Source organism: Polistes fuscatus, unplaced genomic scaffold (genome assembly GCF_010416935.1).
Source record: "Polistes fuscatus isolate 324 unplaced genomic scaffold, CU_Pfus_HIC Scaffold1, whole genome shotgun sequence".
NCBI classification, from domain to species: Eukaryota; Metazoa; Arthropoda; class Insecta; order Hymenoptera; family Vespidae; genus Polistes; species Polistes fuscatus.
The window spans coordinates 1,144,576-1,156,713 of NW_025112997.1; the positions used below are offsets into that span (position 1 = coordinate 1,144,576).

Here is a 12,138-nt window from a genome sequence, read left to right on the forward strand (position 1 = left end):
CTTAAAATATGAAAAGCTAAGTGCAAGGAGGTATTGGATACTTGCCAGAAGGAATCGCATTGGTTAAGATTATAAGTCTTTGAGGGTAGAAAAAGCACCGAGAGTAGATTAATCAAAGGAGAAATTCCGGGCGACGAGCAACCACCGACAAAGCATATTCCCCGCTAAGAATGGATCGTTTCCGGTTCCGTTCTCTTTATGGTACATTGCGGCTCAGCGATGTATTAAGATTACTTAATCAATAAAATCCCGAATAAGAACGTAAAAACTAATTTCTTTTTCAATTATTTATCATTCCCCTATAGATTATTCCTTCAATCCTTTTTTTTTTTCTATTCTTCAACTTTTTTGTTTCCCCTCTCTCTTCCCCCCCTCACTTCACTTCTTTCCCCCTCACCACTACACTGTCACCCATTTTTCGTTATAATTAAAGACAAATTTTATCGAATGTTCGTTTGATTCTTTGTAAAGTGTATTTATGGATACGTATGTATGTATGTATGTATTTATGGGTGTATGGGTTTTCTGGTTTGTATTAGACACGTGTATCAAATGGTTTAAACGAGTAGGAAAGTTGGACAAACAGGAATTTGATCGAACCGTTAAAATGACCAAACATTGACACTCGATATCAATACTTTCATTCTCAATTAACGTTAAGAGGTGTATATATACAGGGTGAATTCATTTAAATCGATTTATTTAAATATTTTCAAAATAAAATATGTTAGATAATTGAACAATACGGATCGGATAACGTACGAAATGCGCACGTTCATTCTATTTTTGTAAAATCTTTAAGAAATATTTTTGAAAATAATATTTACAATATATCATTTTAAATAGTAGATTATTTACAGTAGAAATGAAATATATACTATTGAAATGAGAAATGAAATTTCAGTAAATAAAATATTTTACACGTCTACATTTTATTTCGCATGATGCACCACTTATGGAGGTTTATGGTTAATAGTAGAAAAAAAATGTGTGTTATAGACAAAAGTTGAATGATTTAAAATAGCACATTAATTGATATTATTAATTTACCATCAACAGTTTTTCGTGGATCGATTTAAATGATACACTCTGTATATATGAGCCATTTATTTTGAAAAAGTGACTTATACCACTTTTTTTTTTAGTCTCATATATATCTAAATTGACATAATAACTTTTGCAACGAGTATTATAATCTCTTTTAAGTATTCCAATAAAAAAAGATAATATTTATTTAAGAATGATCTCGCAGATGTGTGTTAGAAATATCGATGACATTCCTTTGCAAAAAAAAAAAGAAAAAAAAATAAATCTTTATTGTATGTCTTCCTCATTCAATAAAAGATAAAAATCTCCTCGTGTAAATCAGTGTACAAATGGTAAAGGGAAAAAAAAAAGAAAAAGAAAAGAAGAAAAGTTGTAGGACCTTTTCCAAGCGACGGCTCGCTTTAAGCAGATTTAGCCGCGAAACCAGGAAACGTTTAAGAGGGTGAAAGCACAACTTTGAATTAGGGGTTGGTGCAAAATAGCTGGGAGAGAGATGAAGGAAAAAGAAAGAAAGAAAGAAAGAAATCCTTCCCTTTTCCTATCCACGGTGTATATTCCCTAGAATGTTTTTTCTCTACGTCTATTGACATACTTACTTATTATATAGGACCCCCAAAAATGTTGATTTCACATATTTGATCTTTCGCTCCGTTTCTTCTTCCTCCTTCCTCTTCTTCTTCTCTCTTCAAACTGTTTATCTACACGATGTTTTTGAATTTTTCCTCGATAAAGGTTTATTCTATTCTCGTACATTCTTTCAATTTTTGCTCGCATACTGGCGTAATAATATTTGTAATATAGAAAAATCTAACGGATAATGTGTATGTATAAAAGTGAAATAAAAATAAATTATTCTGAACATTCGTATCTCTCTCAATCGTTAACTTAAAACTCCTTTTTTTACATTTGATTAAATAAAAAGTTACTAATTTTATGCGATTTTTATGCTAAGTTAATATTAAAGATATGGTTATGGTTTCATTATGAGCAAGCATAAGTTAAAAAAAGGTATTGAAAGTCGAACGTTCGCCGGTACCAATTGAAAGAACCCTAATTTGATGAGCACGTGTCGACCAATGACACTCCCACGCCCTGTTCTCGCTATTTTCCGTCAACTTATAATGAAACGTACTATACGACACACGTATGAACCATTAAACGATGGTTATGCTGATATTTAGACATATGTTTGTACAGAAAATCTCGTGGAAAAAAAAAATCATATAAATTCGAATTACAAAACACACTTGTGTTATTTCTTTTTTTCTAAACATTCTTTTACTCTGAACGTATTAAAAAAATTTACATTTCTAATTATATTAATAAATTAAAAAATATGTGTGTGTGTGTCATAAACGATGAACAAATCTTCAAAAAAAAAAATAATAAAACACAAATGATTAACAATTATTATAATTAATTGATAAATTCACGAATCACTTGACAAATCGGTTCAACAATTTCTGACACTGATCCAACAATTGTATTCGAATAAAAAAAGAAACTAATTCTTAATCGGTACAAATCAAAAAGAAAAAGGAATTCAGACTACTTGATCAATAATCTCGAACTATGATAATAGAATTATAAACCACCCTGTAGAACATATTCTTTCATTAGAAAATCTTAAAGATTATCCTTGAAGGATTTGCTTCCAGCCAAAAATTGTCATGAAAACACGTTCATTGAAGTTAGGCGTTAGCGCGTGCATTGATTTCTCGCTCAATTTCCTTCTAATATTTTGTCCCAAAAGACACCTCCTATGAGAAGCTACACCTCTCACTTTCTCTCCCTCTCTCTCTCTCGTATCTTTAAGCCGACGTTTACTCAAATCCAGGCACAATGCAGTTGGAAACGCAGTTGCCTGTTCGGTAAGCCTGTTAAACGCAAACATTTGCAACAATACAAACTGAAAGTGTATTTGAAACGAAATAGTACTTTGCTTTTCGGGGACAGTGGGTAGGGGTAGGGGGAGGGGGGAAGGGGGATAAAAAGGGCTATGGGTGTTGCCCTTAGCCGCCAGTTCGATTATACATCGTACAAGCATCCGATCTTCTTCATCGTAAGAGAAACTCGAATGAGAGAGAGAGAGAGAGAGAGGAGAGAGAGAGAGAGAGAGAGAGTAGTCATCGGAAAATGAAAAAGAAAGAGAGAAATAGGATGAAGGGCGATGGGAGGAAGAGTGGCGGTTAGAGGGGAGGTTTAGGTGAAGGGTCGGCCTCCCCCCTTCGCGTTCTACTTCTCTTGTCCTCTCACCTGGGCAAAGGCGTGGCTTTTGCGACAGTGGTCGATAACGCTGCTACCAGTAGCAAGGAGGGGAGGGGGTGAAACCTACCCCCCTACTTTCAGAACCACCAAAGATTTCCCTCCTGCAAGGTAAGTGAACGCAACGAGAACCTTTCTCGCGAAGTGAGTACTTCTACTGAAGATTCCTGGCAACTATCCAATCGTTTACTGTTTATTATACGGATTTTTACCCTGCACAGAAGAAAAAATAATTAAGGTATTGTTTGTTGTTTTTCTTGTTGTTTTTTTTTTTTTTTTTTAATTAAAGTCGTATTTTTTTTTCATAGCCGATAAGGTGTAGGGCCAAAATTCGCGAGGTTTTTCCTTTGTTTCTTTTTTGTTAATTCACATGTATTCAGGTACGTTCGGAATTATTATTATTATAATTGTAATTTCAATATTGATTATTGATCAATTATTTTATAATAGAATAATACAATATTGTATGGAAGTTAATAATAATTGTAATTTAAGTTACACGTACGATTTAAGTGTTTCGTTCAATATTTATTGGTACTAGATTATTAATATTTTTGTTGAACAATAAACCGAAGGTCGTACGTCAATAAAAGTGTTAAAAAAAGATTTTTCTCAACGTAGGTAAAATAAAATTTGAATAAATTTCGTAAAGCAAACCGATCTTGCACAATAAGATATAGTTTGCGCTTGGATCATTTCCAAGGTCATTTTTTTGAGAAATCCATTTATTTAACACACGCAAATATACACGCAAGGAGCCTTTATAAAAATAATTGACACGTGCTAAGAAAACTATTTGGAAAAGGTATCTCTCTTGAACTTGCCACTCGTCAAGGCAAACGCTCGCTTCTTGTATAATAAAAGCTCTTAAATACAACTAATATTATATTACCTCGAACTATTGCATTTAATTAATCTTCAAGAAGAAATATTATTCAGGAAAAAGCTTCATTAAGCTTTTCAAGTTCGTGAAGAACTTGTTTTGTATCTTACAAGTAGACATTTCCGATGATTAAAATAAATTGTTAAGTAATTTACTGCATAATTCGTTTAGGTAAAAACATGGGATTAAAGGAAAACAAAGAAAATTAATAAAATACGATGTTTAAAAAGAAAAAGAAAAAATTAAATTAAATTCTACTGCGAGTATGTTGATAAATATTTAAAAAATGAACGAAATTATATCACGACTAGGTTCTAACATAATGATCAGATAATTTCACGACAATTTAATCGCCAAATTGAATGGGGTAGATTTATTGGAACTTTATCAAATATTAACGAAACGATCAACGATATCGAACTTATATCGGAGGGTTGAATAAGTTGTTCTGTAGTAGGTGGAGATTCAGCTAAAAACATCGTGTCAGCTTTACGCCGAGTAAAGTGCAGATTTGTGTTAGCGGAAGTGAAGTAATAGCTTGCGTGGAAGCTCATCGTACGTGTCTATATCCTATTGTCTCACGAATTCTCTAAAGCTTCTAAATCTATACGCGTATGTGTGTACGTACGGAATCTATAGAAAATAAAAACAAAAATAAATAAATAAAATATTTTGAATAAAATTATTCAATTCATTTGATATATTCGCAAAAAGAAAACTAAACGATGCGATAAAATTGAACGAAACAAACATTGCCGTATAGATTTTTTTTAATTAAATATAATAAATAAAAATCCAATAACACACAAATATATAACACATATATATATTTTTCTAACCTACAAATATGGATATTAACTATCGACAAGGCCTAAATACTAAATCACATAGGATAGATACACGCATTATTGAACTAAACATCCAAAAAATTGGCTGAAATTTATCAAAAGATCGTCACCTTTTCAAACTAGCCTAACAAAGAAAAGTTATCGGTAGGTATTTAGCAAACCTACAAGTCCCTTTAACGTCAAATCGAACAATGTACTAGTTCTCCAGCCGTTTCCTTCGAAATCGATCGAAGGTTTATAGCAATAGGAGAGAAGAAGCATGCCACAGGACAGGACCGCACAATTTTTCACAATGGCAAACACATCCGGCCAATTGTCACGCCCATGAGCTTCGACTTTTCCTAGTTACTCTTCCTAGACGAGGGGGCCCTCTCTCTCTTCTCGATTTTTTCGATCATCTTCACCCAAAGATTCTATAACTCCTCTTCTTCTTCTTCTTCTTCTTATTCGTCTAGTTTCTTTTTTTCTTTTTTTGTTGATCAGTATTACCTAACAGTAGCCATGAGCTTGTGCTTGGTCGAGCAGCAAATCGAGGTCGCAATCGATGAGAAGGAAATGTTTATGCCTTCATTTGGAAAAGTGCACGATTTGAGTTTATTTTTCTCTTCTTCCATTTCGCCCACCCTCTATATCTTTTCGATTATTAATATTTTACTAAAGTTTTTCCTTTTACAAAAATAAAATCCTTCGTTCGTGTAAGATTATTTTTACTGTTTAACAAAAAATATATATATTATGAAACAGTATTGAATTGTTGATAAAGTAAAAAATATGATGTATACTTAGGATCAGTTCTTGATCGTGCTAGATCGAAATAGGAAGTTCCTAAATACTTGGAGGTAGAGAAACGATAAATCAAAGTTCTTTTTAGACCAGCTGCTAAGTAACACCAGTGGATCCAACCCATCGATCGCGTGTAACCGGTATTATATTGTAGCATCCTCATCGTCAGGCCCGTTTAAATGGATTTAAACTCGAAAGAGATGGTCTATTGGTAGAAGGAGACTTCTTTGTCGTCCATATTTTAAGGGCCATCTGATATAAGGAAGAAACGTTAATAAAAAAAGATCTATCAGTGTAAGTATCTCTCTTTCTCTCTTTCTCGCACTCTCTCTTATTGATAGAAGAAGGCGTGTTTCCTGTTTTCTTTTTTTTTTTTAATCTGTTCCCTTCTTTTCTTACAAATTTTTCCAACAATGGCATGCGTCAAATTTGTCTTCGACTTTTATCGATTAAACAACACAAATCTTATAATAACGTAACAAAGTGATATCCTTAAACTGATTTTAAATAAATTCACTATTGTTTTAATATACCTTGAATTTGATTTATTAGATTAATAATTATGTAACAACTTAAAGTGTGTCAGTTATCAATTTGAATTTTTGATTATCAATTGTTATGTTTGTAGTATAGTTTATATAAAGTGACGAATGGAGAGTGAAAGTGTATAATTAGAATAAATATTATTGTAGGGATTATTGTAAAAGAAAGCATATAAGGGAAGCCCTCCGCAAACCCGAAAGAGGCGGAGTAAGAAATAAATAAAATCAAAATAATTATGTAACAATTTTATTCCTAAATTTGTTTTACAAACTACTGATCAAATAAATGCAAGTGATAAATCAGTATATATATATATGTGTGTGTGTTCTTTGTTTTATTACATTTATAGGGACAATTTGATGAGTTTTGATTGCAAAAGTGTAGACGTAGAAGAAAATAAAAGGGAATATTCGTTTAGGTTTGGTAGGAAAGAGGAAAGGGCCCTTTCAGAATCGGTCTCACGAGTGAGCACACCCCCAAAACGTCAGGGGCTAATTGATATAAACGCATGGCGTAATATACTTGTCATATAGGCGAGACCCTTTGCTCTATACCAGTACCATGAGCTAAAGTAAATGGTTGTAAGAGAAAGAGAGAAGGAGAGAGAGAGAGAGAGTGAGTGTGAAATGGGAGGGTTCTAAGGCCTAAGCCAGGATTACGTTAGTCGATATTAGACTCGGCGGTCTAATGTTGGACGATCGTCATTACCATGTGAAAGACGACCTACAAGACACTGCAAACGAGCTGCAAACGCTATTTATTTCTCAATCTAGTTCTCCTCAACACATGCAGGACAACTATCCTAATCGTTAATCTAACTTTATCGATAGAATATTTCTATCAATAATCTAATAAGTTATATTTAATTTTATCCGGTATACTTTAAATTCTATCCTAATCGTTAATCTAACTTTATCGATAGAATATTTCTATCAATAATCTAATAAGTTATATTTAATTTTATCCGGTATACTTTAAATTCTTAGAAACTTTGAGATTATTAGAAAGCAAATACAAAACAAAATTAATATTAATTATTTGATGATATAATTATATGTGATCATCAATTTTAAAATATTTATTATAGTATTATCAATAATTTAATGGTCAAAATTGTTTAACAATATTATTGGTTACCTTGCAGAGAATGAAATTTTATTCGTGATAGCCTTTGAGGGTTTAACGGTAATCAAAAATATACAAAGTCACTTGAAATAATGGTTGGAAAGGTGTGGTGTTAAACAGGAAGGTCTAAAGAGGGTTCATGCTGATACTAAATTAGATGTATCCTTCTTAATTAGATCCTCTATTTAACAGAACATTTAGATATAAAATTATATTATTATTTTAGTTAAATATGTAAAAATTTTCAATTAGAATATTTGTAATAAATGTTTTTATGTAAAAGATAAAAAAGTAATATTATTTCTATAAACGTTGTCTTAACTTGATTCATGATGAAATGCTTAGCAGGGTGCACTACCCTTCGATGCCCCATAAACGTATTCATGGGTACTATAGAACACAAGTTAGCTTTTCTCCGAGGGTTCCAAGTTAACGTCATGAAATCAATGCTGTCGATATGAAGGCAGCCTGGCTAATAAAGATTGATGAGGTTTAATTAAACCCTCGATAAAAACGATACGTGGCAAAGACGAAATCAAAAGGCGGAACAATGGGAGAACATCAACTGGACATTTAAAAGGGAATATTAACTGTCAATCGATTAAAAGATGAATCAGTATAAAGAACCAATTGTTTCAAACTAAAATATACATTTAACGATGAAGCAACAAATTTCTAATTGTTCGTAACAATCCTATTGTTTTTCAATTTTTTAAATGAACTAAATCATTTGAAAAAAGTTCAAGATGATCTGTGATAGTCTCTTTTTACTCAAGTTTCTTGAAATGGATTCGAAAGACCACCTGGTTGTTCTTGGGATCCCATAAATTAGAATTTGTCAGCGTCCTTTTAACTTTTTCTAACAAATTTGCTGAATTTCACGCCTATTACCATTGTCAATGAGCAGATGTCATTCTAACAAAAGGGATCTAATAGTGTGTACCTTTTCACAAGTTTTTCACAAAAAAAAAGAAAAGAAAAGAAAAGAAAAAGGAAAAACCTCAGACTCTATTTCTTCTATTCTACTTTGAAAATAAAACATGATTCGAATAGATGATATAATAATAATCCTAATTACCCTTGGATAAAGCAAATTTTTCCTGTTTTACGAAATATCATTGATGCGTGTATTAGCCTATCAAAATAAGCCTAACATAAATTTTCAAAGGGAGACTGTAGAGAAGCGTTAGTGCGTGAAATCACGTTTGAGGAAAATATTTGTATCCGTCGTGGATTCGGTAGCTATTGTAGTTGGTTATGGGGGTAATGGTATAGCAGTAGACTAAATGCTGAAATGGTCTGCGGTCACGAAATTTCTTCTCTCAATGAATACTGACACCCCAAAAACGGTAGTAGCCCACCCAAATCGCTTAAATGTCATTGAATAGCTTTGATATTTTCCAATATCTATTGGGATCCAACAATGTGGCCCCATTCATTGATACCTATGTGTACATGGATATATAATTCGGTAGCTGGCTACTGTCATTTCTACTATCTAAAAGAAATAATACAAATTGTATAAATCGTATATAAGAAATGAAAAATGAGAGTGTGCGAGAGAGAAAGATAAAAAAAATGGAGGATAAATAGACATAAGGAAAGGAAAAAAAAAGTGAGGAAAATGAGAAAGATAAAAGAGACATTGACTGGAGATAGCAAAAGACGCATGATCCTCCTGAGACTTAGGTACGAAGTGAGGAGAGAACAGCTAATAAGGCGTATCAGTTACCAAGGAGACGTGATCTCCTTAACGGCAAAGAAGAATGGCGGACGAAAGTATAAGAAGAGGAACCAGAAGAAGACTTCGGAGGGCTAGAAAACTCATAAGTTTCAATTTACTCTGGGATCAACCTTCACCGACGGACTTTACGACGTAAAACTCTCAAGCTTCCTATATATTGATTTTTCACTTTTTTCCAAATAATTAAAAAACAATATATTTCATTTGTTATTAATAAATAAATAAATTACTTGTTTAAACATGTTTGTTTAATTATAATTTATGTAAAGACACAACAAAATTTACTTTCGATCAGTTCACGTTTAGCAAGACGGAACGTGGATTTCTAAATTTGAAAACACAGTTTGAGAAACGTGAATCGAGAAATTGGGTCAAGTGCTAAGAAGATATAGAATGTTGTAATGCGTTTATACTCGAGCCTAATTCGTGCAGGTCACTTATTGTTAGCCAAATTTCGGGAACACGAGTTACATACTTGTTTAATTATCTTCTCACTATTATCGTCATACAAGTAAAGTAACAATAGTATGATCATTATTTCAACTAATTATACTTATTGTAAATTACACTTAACTACCTTTAATTGATATCATTTTAATCTCTTATTAATTATAAATAATACTTATATATAAAATACACTTTAAATATAAAAATTTAAATAAATTATAATAACCAATAAACAACTATTGGTACAATATATATCATACAAATTATATTCTAATTAAATATAGTAATCTGTTAGTAATCATTTAAAATAGAATAATTAGCTATGCGGTAGTGTAGTAGTTATCTATGAATAAGATAGCATTTCTAACTATTGTTAGCAATACTCGATCATTACCACCTGTGTCTTGATCATTCTCACGAGGGCTTAAAGGTCTCGACCTCTCGCGAGCATTAAAACGACACGGTCGTGCATACTCTAAACGTGTGTCATGGCAAAGGTTCGTTGATGGGTGCCGATCGTCATCGTATCCGTACTCTTCTCTTTCTCTTTCTCTTTCTCTCTCTTTCTATCTTTCTATCCTTCTTTCTCTCTTTCTCCCTTTGGCCGTGGCCGAATTGAAAATAAATGCGACGCGTCTCTCATGTATATCTGTATTGCCGGGTCTGACCGGTATACACAAGAAGACACTACAAAAATAGCCTCACATTTAGAACACCCGGTACATACATACTTATAGCGTCCTAAGAGGTCGACCTATCAAAAGTGCCAAATCAAAAAATATCACCTTTCTTCCGTCCTCCTTTACTTTTTTCCCTTTATTCTTTTATTTTTTCTTCGTGTTTTTTTGTTGTTTATTTTTATTTATTTATATTTTCTAATTTAATATAAAATTTATTACGTCGCGAGAGAAATATATTTAATATAATTAATAAACATTTTTGTAAAAATAAAGAATATGAGACGGTAAAATAATGGGAATGTATGTCACAACCTAGTATTTTGGAAATAAATAAAACTGAACGAAGAAAAAAGATTGAAGTTTACATAAAAATCATTGACAAATATTCAATAATATTTGAAACAATTACATTTATAATGTTTATAACGAATAGACCTATTTTATTCAATTGAATTAAACGTAAATGGCAAATTTAATACGATTGAAAATTCTCGGTAATACAAATCCGGAAGTGTTTGTCTAAACAAGTTTAAATATATCAAGTATCTTATTGATGAATAAATGTGTTTACTCTTTTGGATCCAAACTTAAAAAATTGGACAGTAAACGGGTTGTAAATAAATCTATTAACAACTAAAGTTCAGAATGAATATATTAAATTTGACGCAGTTGAAATTACACTCTCGGTGTAAACATCTAAACTAATCCGTAATATTGTACTGTAACAAATCCAAATCGTATAATTATCACGAGTTTTCTCTCACGAGTGTTCTTTCAAGAATAAATAGATCTATGGATCAATAAGGATCGAATCACAATTTAAATTCATCGATCGAATAATCGTCTTGACTGGTCGTGCTATTTTTACTAAACGTTTATAGGTGCTATAGCAAACTAGTAAGATTGATGATTCGCTTGTTATAAAAATACGAAATAAACTTGTGACTTTCTATACACATATACGTGTCTGGCGTGTGTGTTTTTAGTGTTTTAAATAAAAATTTAATTTACGTTCATGTTATTTTTTCCTTGCTAATGCTCAATGATTCTTCAAAACGCAGCATACGAGTGCATAGTTGGCATTAAAAAGAAATGGAGGTGTTACTCTAACAGGACTAACGCGCTAGTTTTCACGAACCACTGGCATATACGGGTCAACGAAAATAGACTCCCACGAGAGTAGGAAGAAACATATCTAACAGCTTTTCTGATTTTCCTAAATGCGGATGGCTAAATTGTGACGTCACGACGACCTACCATCTTACTCTGAAATACAAAACATCTTCAATTAAATTCATACCAAATAAGTTCAACAGAAATTAAACGTACACCTAATACAAATATTTATGAATTATAAAACAAATTTTTAAAAAATCCTCATCAAAATGCATTTAAAAAAAAACAAATCAATGAACAAATTAAAGAAATAAAATAAAAGTAACTGTAATAAAATTATCATTGAAAACTCTAAGAAGATTGTAATACTTATAAATGCGTGTATGAGTCAACATAAGATATAATACACAAAACTTTAGAAACTAGAAGATCGAAAATAAAAGAATGAAGAAAGGAAATAATCAAAGAAGGAAGGAAGTAATTTTACAAAAAAAGAACAAAAGAAACATGTTCAAAAGTAACAGGGGAGGAAGAGATAATACAATCAAGTATGTAAATGTAAGGCGAATACTTCGAATCTCGGTGCTAAGATCGACCAATCAGGAAACGTTGGCGGGGGTTGTGCCATAAATGTCGCGCGGAGGACCGCAAAAACTT

General features: G+C 32.0%; 1 long non-coding RNA gene across 1 annotated transcript; it reads right to left on the reverse strand.

Annotated features, from left to right (window-relative positions):
• Nucleotides 1-10,999: 10,999 nt before the first annotated feature.
• Nucleotides 11,000-12,128, reverse strand: LOC122518518. The gene is made up of 2 exons (XR_006304092.1): nt 12,053-12,128; nt 11,000-11,631 (listed from the first exon to the last, which is right to left on the reverse strand). It is a non-coding gene; the product is annotated as an uncharacterized LOC122518518 (long non-coding RNA).
• Nucleotides 12,129-12,138: the final 10 nt, after the last annotated feature.